The 12,518-nt window shown below is 37.0% G+C and overlaps 1 protein-coding gene across 6 annotated transcripts in view; it reads right to left on the bottom strand.

Moving 5' to 3' along the window:
* SLC38A4 (solute carrier family 38 member 4) overlaps window positions 1-12,518 on the bottom strand; it is an 85,140-nt gene that overhangs the window by 68,204 nt on the left and 4,418 nt on the right. The window contains exon 1 of one of the 6 annotated variants that reach the window (XM_017529527.2): window positions 10,440-10,529. The exons of the other annotated variants lie outside the window; for them this stretch is intronic. The gene's annotated coding sequence lies outside the window, so the exon portion shown is untranslated. Of the gene's footprint in view, window positions 1-10,439; window positions 10,530-12,518 lie in introns of those variants that run through there. 6 annotated transcript variants of the gene reach the window in all.

Below are 12,518 nucleotides of genomic sequence, written 5' to 3'. Positions count from 1 at the left end.
CAGAAGAAAGGATATCAGAGATTGAAGATCAGCTCAATGAAATAAAATGAGAAGGCAACATTAGAGAAAAAAGAGTAAAAAGAAATGAACAAAGCCTCCAAGAAATATGTGATTATGTTAAAAGACATAATCTATGCTTGATCGGTCTACCTGAATATGACATGGAGAATGAATCCAAGCTGGAAAACACTCTTCAGGAATTTATCCAGAAGAACTTCCCCAACCTAGCAAGCCAGGCCAATATTCAAGTCCAAGAAACACAGAAAATACCACAAAGATATTCCTCAAGAAGAGCAACCCCAAGGCACATAATTGTCAGATTCACCAGGGTTGAAATGAAGGAAAATATGCCAAGGGAAGCCAGAGAGAAAGGTCGGGTTATCCACAGAGTGAAGCCCATCAGACTCACAGTGGATCTTTCAGCAGAAACCCTACAGCCAGAAGAGAGTGGGGGCCAATATTCAACATCTTAAAGAAAAGAACTTTCAACCTAGAATTTCATATCCAGCCAAACTAAGCATCATAAGCGAAGGAGAAATAAAATCTTTTATGAATAAGGAATTATTCATAAATAAGCAGAGATTTCATCACCATCAGGCCTGCTTTACAAGAGCTCCAGAAAGAAGCACTAAACATAGAAAGGAACAACCAGTACCAGCCACTCCAAAAATGTACCAAATGGTAAAGAGCATCGACACAATGAAGAAACTGCATCAACTAATGGGCAAAACAACCAGGTAGCATCGAAATGGCAGGAACAAATTCACATATAATAATATTAACCTTAAATGTAAATGGGCTAAATGCCCCAATCAAAAGACACAGACTGGCAAATTGGATAAAATGTTAAAACCCTTTGGTGTGCTGTATCCAGGAAACCCATGTCACATGCAAGAATACACACAGGCTCAAAATAAAGGGATGGAGGAAGATCTACCAAGCAAATGGAAAGTTAAAAAAAACAGGAGTTGCAATCCTAGTCTCTGATAAAATAGGCTTTACACCAACAAAGATCAAAAGAGACAAAGAAGTGTATTATATCATGGTAAACGGATCAATGCAACAAGAAGAGCTAATGATCCAAAATACAAGAGCACTCAGATACATAAAGCAAGTTCTTAATGACCTACAAAGAGACTTAGACTCCCACACAATAATAGTGGGAGACTTTAACACTCCACTGTCAATATTAGATCAATGAGACAGAAAATTAAAAAGGATATCGAGGACTTGAACTCAGACCTGGATCAAGCAAACCTAATAGACATTTACAGAACTCTCCACCCCAAATCCATAGAATATACATTCTTCTCAGCACCACATCACATCTACTCTAAAACTGACCACATAATTGGAAGTAAATCACTCCTCAGCAAATGCAAAAGAATGAAAATCATAAAAAACGGTCTCTCAGACCACAATGCAATTAAATTAGGATTCAGAAACAGAAATTAACTCAGAACCACACAACTTCATGGAAACTGAACAATAGGCTCTTGATTGTTGACTGGATAAATAATGAAATGAAGACAGAAATAAAGATGTTCTTTGAAACCAACGACAACGAAGATACAACATATCAGAATCTCTGAGACACATTTAAAGCAGAGTCTAGAGGAAGATTTATAGTAATAAATGCCCACATGAGAAGCAAGCAAAGATCTAAAATCGACACCAAATCATCAAAAGTGAAAGAGCTACAGGAGCAAGACCAAAAAAACTCAAAAGCTAGCAGAAGACAAGAAATAACTAAGATCAGAGCAGAACTGAAGGAGATAGAGACACAAAAAAAACCTTCAAAAAATCAATAAATCCAGGAGCTGGTTTTTGGAAAAGATCAAGAAAATAGAAAGACCACTACCGGATGAATAAAAAAGAAAAGACAGAAGAATCAAATAGATGCAATAAAAAAGGATAAAGGGAATATCACCACAGATTCCAGAGAAATACCACCATCAGAGATTACTGCAAACAACTCAATGCACATAAACCAGTAAACCTGGAAGAAATGGATACACTCCTGGAAACTTTCACCCTCCCAAGCCTAAACCAGGAAGAAGTCAAAACCCTGAATAGATCAATAACAAGGGCTTAAGTTGAGGCAGCGATTAATAGCTTACCAACCAAAAAAAGCCCAGGTGCAGATGGGTTCACAGCTGAATTCAACCAGACACACAAAGAGGAGCTAGTACACTCCTTCTGAAACTATTCCAAGCAATCCAGAAAGAGGGAATCCTCCCAAATCTTTTTATGAGACCAACATCATGCTGATAACCAAAACCCGGTAGAGACTCAGCAAGAAAAGAAAACTTCAGGCCAATATCCATGATGAACATAGATGCAAAAATCTTTAATAAAATACTGGCAAACCAATTGCAACAGCACATCAAAAAGCTTATCCATCACGATCAAGTACGTTTCATCCTGGGGATACAAGGCTGGTTCAACATACTCAAGCCTATAAAAGTAATTCACCAATAAACAAAAACAGAGACAAAAACCATGATTATCTCAATAGATACAGAGAACGCCTTGAACAAAATTCAAGAGCCCTTTATGCTAAAAGCTCTCAATAAACTAGGTATCAACAGAACATATTTCAAAATAATAAAAGACATTTACAACAAACCTACAGCCAATATCATACAGAATGAACAAAAACTGGAAGCATTCCCTTTGAAATCTGGCACTAGACAAGGATGTCCTCTCTCATCACTCCTGTTCAATATAGTATTGGAAGTTCTAGCCAGAGCAATCAGGCAAGAAAAAGAAATAAAGGGTATTCAATATAGGAAAGGAGAAAGTCAAATTGTCTCTATTTGCAGATGACATGATTGTATATCTAGAAGACCCTATTGTCTCAGCCCAAAATCTCCTCAAACTGATAAGCAACTTCAGCAAAGTCTCAGGATACAAAATCAATGTGCAAAAATCACAAGCATTCCTATACACCAATAACAGACTTAAAGAGAGCCAAATCGAGAAAGAACTGCCATTCACAATTGCTACAAAGAGAATAAAATACCTAGGACTACAACTAACATAGGATGTAAAGGACCTCTTCAAGGAGAACTACAAACCACTGCTCAAGGAAATAAAAGAGGATGCAAACAGATGGAGAAACATTCCATGCTCATGGTTAGGAAGAATCAATATTGTGAAAATGGCCACACTGCCCAAAGTAATTTATAGATTCAACACTATCCCCATCAAGCTACCAATGACCTTCTTCACAGAACTGGAAAAAGCTACTTTAAACTTCATATGGAACCAAAAGAGAGCCCGCATAGCCAAGTCAATTCTAAGCAAAAAGAAAAAACTGGAGGCATCACGCTGCCTGCCTTCAAACTATACTGCAAGGCTACAGTAATCAAAACAGCATGGTACTGGTACCAAAAAAGAGATATAGACCTATGGAACAGAACAGAGGCCTCAGAGGCAATGCCACACATCTACAACCATCTGATCTTTGACAAACCTGACAAAAACAAGCACTGGGGAAAGGATTCCCTGTTTAATAAACGGTGTTGGGAAAACTGGCTAGCCATATGCAGAAAGCAGAAACTGGACCCTCTCCTGACACCTTACACTAAAATTAACTCCAGATGGATTAAAGATTTAAACATAGAGCTAACACCATAAAAACCTTAGAAGAAAACCTAGGCAAAACCATTTAGGACATAGGCATAGGCAAGGACTTCATGACTAAAACACCAAAAGCATTGCCATCAAAAGCCAAAACAGACAAATGGGATCTAACTAAACTCCACAGCTGCTGCACAACAAAAGAAACAATCATTAGAGTGAACCAGAAACCAAGAGAATGGGAAAAAATTTTTGCAGTCTACCCATCTGACAAAGGACTTATATCCAAAATCTACAAAGGACTAATACAGATTTACAAGAAAAAACCAAACAAACCCATTCAAAAGTGGGCAAAGGATATGAAGAGGCACTTTTCAAAACAAGACCGATCAGATCAATAAACATATGAAAAATGCTCATCATCACTGGTCATTAGAGAAATGTAAATCAAAACTACATTGAGATACCATCTCTTGCCAGTTAGAATGGTGATCATTAAAAAATCTGGAGACAACAGATGCTGGAGAAGATGTGGAGAAATAGGAACACTTTTACACTGTTGGTGAGAGTGTAAATTATTTCAACCATTGTGAAAGACATTGTGGCAATTCGTCAAGGACCTAGAAATAGAAATTCCATTTGACCCAACAATCCCATTACTGGGTATATATCCAAAGGATTATAAATCGTTCTATTATAAGGACACTTGCACACGTATGTTCATTGCAGCACTGTTTACAATAGCAAAGACTTGGAACAAACCCAAATGCCCATGGATGATAGACTGGACAGGGAAAATGTGGCACATATACACCATGGAATACCATGCAGTCATATAAAACAATGAGTTTGTGTCCTTTGTAGGGACGTGGATGAACCTGGAAACCATCATTCTCAGCAAACCGACACAGAAACACAGAATCAAGCACCACATGTGCTCACTCATAGGCAGGTGTTGAACAATGAGAACACATGGACACAGGGAGGGGAATATCACACACTGAGGTCTGTGGAGGGGGGGACTAGAGGAGGGACAATGTGGGGTAGGGAGTTGGGGAGGGATAACATGGGGAGAAATGCCAGATATCGGTGATGGGAATGGAGGCAGCAAACCACATTGCCATGTATGTACCTATTCAACAATCTTGCATGTTTTTTACATGTACCCCAGAACCTAAGCTGCGATAAAAAATATATATATTAAAAAAAAAAAAAGAAATCTACCCTATTAACAACGCTTTAGTGCCTAACAATGGGCACTATGCTATGCAATAGATCTCTAGAACTAACTCATCTTGCATGACTGAAACTTTATGCTAGTTGAGCAGCAACTCTCCATTCTCCATTTCTTCCAGCCCCTGGTAACCACCATTCTGTTCTCTGCTTCTGAGTTTGACTACTTTAGCTACTTCATATATATGGATTCATGCAGGATTCATCCTTCTGTGACTGACTTTTTTTCCTTAGCATATTTTTCTCCAGATTCATTCATGTTGTCACAGATAGCAGGATTTCTTTATGAAGGCTGAGTAATTTTCATTTTATGTATATACCATATTTTCTTTATTCATTTATCAATGGACATTTGGGTTGTTTCCATAACTTGGCTATTGTGAATAAGTGCAGCAATGAGCATGGGAATGCAGGTATTGCTCTGAGATTTTGATTTCAATTCTTTTGGATATATATCCAGAAAGTGGGATTGTTGGATCATTTAGTAGTTTGATTTTTAATGTTTTTAGGAATTTCTATACTGTTTTCCATATTGCCCATACTAATTTATATTCAAACCAACAGTGTACAAGAGTTCGCTTTTCTACAAATGCTTGCTAATCTTTGGATATATATCCAGAAAGTGGGATTGTTGGATCATACAGTAGTTTGATTTTTAATGTTTTTAGGAATTTCTATACTGTTTTCCATATTGCCCATACTAATTTATATTCAAACCAACAGTGTACAAGAGTTCCCTTTTCTCCAAATGCTTGCTAACCTTTGTTATCTTTTGATTTTTTGATAATAGCCATCCTAATGTGGGTGTGGTGATATTTCACTGTGATTTTAATTTGCATTTCCTGATGATTACTGATGTTGAGCATCTTTTCATATACCTGTTGGCCATTTGTATGTCTTTTTGAATAAATGTCTATTCATCCTTTTTTTAAAAAAAAATCATGTTATTTGTTTTGTAGGTGTTCCTTATATATTTTGGATGTTGAATTCATCAGATACATGGGTTGCAAATACTTTCTCCCATTCCATAGGTTGCCTTTTCAAAGGAAAAGATTGTTTCCTTTGCTGTGCAGAAGCTTTTCAGTTTGATGTAGTACCATGTGTCTACTTTTGCTTTGCCACCTGTGCTTTTGGTGTCATATCCAAGAAATCACTGCTAAGACCAATGTCAAAAATTTTTCCCTATGTTTTTTTCTAGGAGTTTCACAGTTTCAAGTCTTACAACTCAAGGTTTTTGTCCATTTTTAGTTTTTTTGTTTGTTTGTTTATGATTTAAGATAAAGGTCCAATTTTATTTTTTTGTATGAGGAAATACAGTTTTTCCAACACTTTTTGTTGAAGAGGCTATCTTTTCCCTATTGTGTGTTCTTGGGACCCTTGTTGAAGATCAGTTGGCCACATATGCATGGGCTTAGTTCTGGGCTCTCTATGGTGTTTGACTGATCTGTCACTCTCTTTATGTCAATACCATAACGCTTATGTTCTTTTGTTTGTTTTTTGGTATCACATTTTTTTTTTCAATTACTATAGCTTTGTAACATATTTTGAAATCAGGAAGTATGATGCCTCTTGTTTTTTCATAAAATCACTTTGGCTATTCTGAGTCTTTCATGGTTTCATATAAATTTTTGGGTTATTTTTCCTGTTTCTTTAAAAAAAATGCCATTGGGATTTTGATGAGGACAGCATTGAATGTGTAGCTTATTATATATAGTATCGGCATTTTAATAATGTTAAGTCTTCCATTCCATGAACACAAGATGTGTTTTCATTTATTTGCTGCTTTAATTTCTTTTATTGACCTTTTATAGTTTTCAGTATATAAGAGGTTTACCTCTTTAATTATGTTCATTCCTAAGTATTTTATTCTTCTTGATGTTACTATAAATGTGATTGTTTTGTTAATTTCCTTTCAGAATAGTTCATTGTCAACATATAGTAATGTAACTGATTTTGTATGTTGATTTTATATCCTACAACTTTACTGATTTGCTTACTAGATTCAACAGTTTATTGTGGGGTCTTTAGGATTCTTCTACATATAAGATCATGAAAGGTATGCATATCAAATATGCATTTATGCAACCCAACACTTAATTGAGTTTTTTTTTTTAACATCTTGGGGAGGGTGTTATTTTAACACATATGTACATGTAGGGTTCCAATCATTTAAAAAAGAGTAATTATTTAAGGTACAATCACAGGAATAGAATAAAGTTAGAATATCTTACCAAAAATAAAATCTGTGCCAAACACACATATTTTTATGAGACCTAAGATGGGAAGACTCCTTCATTTTCATCTATTTGTGTCTAATCTCAGTGGGTGGGCAACTGGAGATTCTCTCTTCCTAACTGATAGGCATAAAGGGACCCTATCCCTTCTTATGACAACAATTAGGGTTGAGAGACAACTTACCCAAAGACCAAAGTTGGTAAGGGCCTGACATTATGGCTGAGCCAAAACTCACAACCCACTGTCTAACTTCTGAGCCTAGCTCCTAAGATAGTCGATCACCATTGGACACCTACTTTATGTTGAATATGATTCATAAAAATAGGATCCCTGTCTCCAAGACATGAGGAACTGAACTGGAGAGCTGGGGCAAATAAAGTAGGTTTTGTGTAGGAAGAATGGTGTGACTTCAGAGAGAGAAGAGTGGATTCCAGGCAGAGGACATGGGATCAGAAGTTTGACCTCGGTAACATGAAACAAGGGTCTACTTCAGCTAAAATAGAATGTTTGCATAGAGTTTGGATGAGGTTGTTCTTGATTACCAGGTTGAGAAGTTTGAACTTTAAGGAATTTTGGAATAAAGAATAATGAAAAGCGTTATATTTGGCTTCATTCTTCAATGTGGATACCATAATAATATTATGAAGTAGTTTAAAAGTAATTGTGCAACATATACAGTTTAACACATAGTTGAAGAGTAATCATACAATGCACATAAGGCATTTCTATTTTATTTTTCTTTCAACAACTGTATTACTTCTATTCAAAGAAAAAGTTTTAAAAAATTAGAAAACAACCCTCCCTTCACCCCTTAAAAAACAATGCTTGCAATGTTCAGAATCATAGTCAATATATTTACATCTCTTATCACACCTTCCTAATGACTGTCGTCATTAGTCAAATAAATACATAATATAAGAGTGGTATACAAAATTCAGTGGGTCTTTTGTTTGGTCTCCTGACTTACAGAGAAGTGTTCATTCCCTCAAGATTATAGGATTAAATTATCTGCCCTGAGTACACACAGGAGATATGACCCAAAAGAATGCCCTGCAAAGTGATGTGAGGTATCTAATGTTTCGTTAAAATAAAATGCATTATAAAGACAGCACAAATAATTCTATTCCATTTCAAAAGACTCAGAAAAGCAGATCTGCCTATAAAAAGAGTTATAAATTATCTTAGCTGTGATGGTTCTTCATGTTGAGACTTTGGAACCACCATTGCCAGCTATATTCCATCCTTTCCCAACGTTTAATATAAGGAATATTTTTCTGGTAACAGTAATCATTAAAACGGAGACTCAGAGCAGTGCATTCAGTTGAACTCAAGTCTAGTCAGGGCTCCAGACAGACTGTTTTATTCTGTGAATTGACAATATGTCTCTGAAATTCCAGAATGCGAAATTCTAAAACGTCAAAGGGGTATTTACAAATGCTTTCAGATTGTAGTGGATATTTTGTTCTCTCCTCTGTTTGGAAGTGGGAGTTCTCCGATGGGTACTGGGTGAGGGGAGGGTTTGGGCCTAAGTCTTCCAGGTACTATTCAGAAACTATGCATTTCTGGCTAGTTGCAGTCTCCAGTTTCCAGGCTTCTCTTGCTTGTGAGCATGCAGATAAAGAATAACATTTCATTTTAAAACCCGACTTGAAGAGGCCTCTGGGAGACCTCCTCCTAGCAGTAGATAAGGTGAAGGTCAGCATAGAGTAACTGATAGTTTCTGAGCCTGAACATCCTGCCCTTGATAGTTGCCCTTGGGCTAAAGATGCTGTTTTGGGCTCTGGGTGACCCCTGTTAAACCCGAGAGCTACTCACTGTCATTTCCAGCCATGCCTCTGTCCCTGAGTTTGCAGTATGTGTCTGAGCACAGACTGGCAGGGAATTTCCTATTGCAGAGGCGTTGTTTTAATTCATTTCAAGAACTCTGTGATGTCTTTACAGTAAAATCACAGAATAAATTACTGTACAGGTGTAAAAACTTCAAAAGTTATTAGATATACCTTATTGTCTAAGTACATACTTTTTTCTGTCCCTTTCCTTTTCTTCTTTCCAATCCTCCAGTGATTTCTATTTTTAAATGAAGACGGAGTGTATACATCCTTTGGCCCTAACGTATACAAATATCATTTTGAAAATAAAAATATTCACATTTTGTCCTCATACTTTTTACCTCTCCAAGCACCCTCAAGTATCTCTTTAATCGCACTGAAGTTCCAATTTCCACTGTTTCACTGATTTAAAAAACAAAGGAAAAGGTGCAGCACTAGATAGAGTCAAACAACTGGAATACTACTCAGCATGAAAAAGGACCAAACTGTCCATCTATTCAATAACTTTCATGGATCTCAAGAGCATCAAGATGAGTTAAAACAAACAAACAAACAAACAAACAAAAAACTCAATCTCAAAAAGGTCACATGCAGTATGATTCCATTTAAGTAACAGTTTCAGAATGATGAAAATATAGAGATGGAAAACAAGTAGTTGCCAGGGGTAGTGAGGCGGAGGTGGAGATAAAGAGGTAGAACAAGGGAGATCTTGTGCAAAACACAGGTGGAAGTTTTTTGCATCTTACCTGGTCTACAGTGGGTCAGATTGCACAAATCTACACTTGGCAAAATGACATAGAAACTATATGCATATTATTCCAATATTGGTTTCCTGGGTTTAATACTGTACTAAAGTATGTTAGATGTAACCACTGAAGGAAACTAGGTGAAAGGTTTAGGTAGCCTTCTGTGCTACCTTTGCAATTGGATGTGAATCTGTAATTACTTTAAAATACAAAGTTTTAATATATATGTCAACCATCAGTACAGATGCCTCTGTACACAAAGAATAATGAAATATAGCATAATGGCACATGCCAAAAAGGTATCAGATACTTTTTTTAAAGCATACTGTTTGTTACTAAAGAGCTACTAAAGAATTGCTTCAAAAAATAATAAGTAATAAAACAGTAATGACTGTATTCTCAGGACTGCAATAAAATAGCTATATTTCACAGTGTTCTCAACCTTTTGATTGCTTTTCAGGCATTCACAAAGCGAAGTTGGAAACACGAACCCTTTTAGTTAGATCACTTTAACAACAGAAGTCAGTTTAGTCACACGGTTTTAAAGAATATTCTGCATCCATGAAACACAGTCCTCCCACTTGGAAAAGTTCCAGAAACAAGACTATAGCCTGAGTAGCACCATCTAGCATGCACGAAACGCTTCTTAAAAGCAAGGACTGCCACAGCCTCTCTTCTTAATGAATCCCTTCTACGTGCCTCATTTTTCAGTGCTTTGCAACACGCCTTTTTCTCTTTCCCCTTCCACGTTCGTCTCACCCACCCTCTCGGTCAGTCTAATCAAGTTGCCACGCAAAAGCAGGAAGCAAACCTGGGCGAGTGGAGTGTCCCGAGGCAGCAGCCTCCCGCGGTCCTCCGTGCACGCCACCACCGGGCTCATGCTCCCGGCGCTGCGCACACCCCAGTGGTCGCCCAGCACTTGTGGTCACTGGAGAGCCCCCAGCCACGCCCCTAGATGCTGGCTGCCTGCAGGAGTACCAACGCTGCAAACAGAACAGCGACCCATCCTGCTGTTAAGCCAGCGTTGCCTCTTGGTAAATTGTATCTTTTTTTCTTTTTTCTTCTTTAACATTTTTATAGTACCACGAGTGTACCCAGTGTTATTAAATTATGCCAAAACAAAGAGCAAAGTCCCAACCCTTAGGAGTATGCTGTGTAAAATGAGCAAATGACGCAAGGCAAAATGACAAGACAAACACAGGATGGGTAGAAACAGTTACGAGTGAAAGGGAAGATAGAATCAATAAGATTTTCAGTGCACCAAAAAAATGGAAAGGCTGTTAGGGCCCCAAATCCTCATAGCAGATTATAGAAATGAAGATTTGCAATAGTATCTATAGTAGCAATCGTATTTTATTGAGTATTTATGTGCCATGTGGTATCATCATCACAATAATTCTATACCATAGCTACTATTTTAAAAAGTGCCAGATATGATTTTAAATGCTTTGCAAATATTCACTCATCTATCCTCCTAAAATGCCTGTGAGGTAGGAACTATTATTTTCCCCATTTCACAGATAAGGGAAGCAGTAAGGTGGACCTACTTGCTCAAGGTAACTCAGGTAAAAAGTGGGAGAGCCAAAACTGGAACCCAGGAAGTTGGAATTATAGAGTCAAGATGTGAGCCCAGGAAGCCCAGCTTTATAAAGGCATTAGGATTCATATCTACATTACCTTGCCTGCCAAGCTTATAATCTTAATCATGTGCAGTCATGCAAATTAAGTAAACAATTTAAAGTTATTTATATTGAGCATAAACAATGCAAAAAATCATTTTTGCAAAGGCCTTTAATAGGTCAATGAAAAAAGTGTTTATTTAAAGAATATTTTCTGTTAAAAAAACAGAGAAAGAAACAGGTTTTCGTTCCTTCCTTCCTTCATTCAACAAACATGTACTAGCATCTGTTTATACCAGGCACTGTGTGAGGCACCACGGTGACAGCAATGAATAAAAGTGACCCAATTGAGAGGAAACAAGGGTACTGAGATGATAGTAATTTTAATGATGAGTACACATTAGATTTATCAAGAACAATAGAGGGAAATAGCCTATAAGAAATAATCATATCATACAGGGAATAACATTCTCTGGGCTGGACTGTCTGGCATGAGTGTTATTTAGTCCTTTTCCCCCATTTTCTCTCATTTTTCCTTTATTTTAGTTACGATAGAGAAAATTGTGCTATAAAAACATTTTATTTCATTTGTGAACATTTCAAATAATGGGTTGGGTGGTAGAAGTAACTGAATTCCCTTCCTAATAACATTATGACCAAGAGTATTTTATAAGCATGGATATGGTAAAGAGGTATGCAGACTTCTGAGCTTGGAATGAAAACCTGGAATAATAGATCCTTACAGAACAAAAGTTTTCAAAGTCTACTATGAAAAGCCAGGATCTTGACTAGCATAAACATCTACCATAAAGATAAAAGGATGGCATGTGTTACTGTCTTTCAATTCCTTACCTCACCTTTTTTTATACATTTTTACTTCCTGACTCTGCTCTAATATACTAAAGTGAAAAACAAAGCCATTAAAAAATAAAATCAGAAGAGAAATCCTCTCCATTTCTCCCCTCATAAAAGCATAGAAGAATATTTGTTTGGATTTTGTTGTATGTTTGTATAAATCCTATCTATGCAAAAATAGAATATGCCCTTGAGAACCAGAAAAATAATTTAGTTTTCCCTTAAACGGAAAGATAAGACTTTGTTGTCTTATCTTTCCATTTGAGCACTGGTTTTAAATCCTAACATTGGGCCGGGCGCGGTGGCTCACGCCTGTAATCCTAGCACTTTGGGAGGCCTAGGCGAGTGGATCACCTGAGGTCAGGAGTTCAAGACCAGCTTGGCTATAATGGTGAAACCCCATCTTAAAAAAAAAA

The sequence above is a fragment of the Cebus imitator genome, unplaced genomic scaffold, assembly GCF_001604975.1.
Source record: "Cebus imitator isolate Cc_AM_T3 unplaced genomic scaffold, Cebus_imitator-1.0 Scaffold2, whole genome shotgun sequence".
Classification (NCBI taxonomy): domain Eukaryota; kingdom Metazoa; phylum Chordata; class Mammalia; order Primates; family Cebidae; genus Cebus; species Cebus imitator.
The sequence above is the reverse complement of the archived record's forward strand: the minus strand, read 5'-3'. Positions and strand labels throughout refer to the sequence as shown.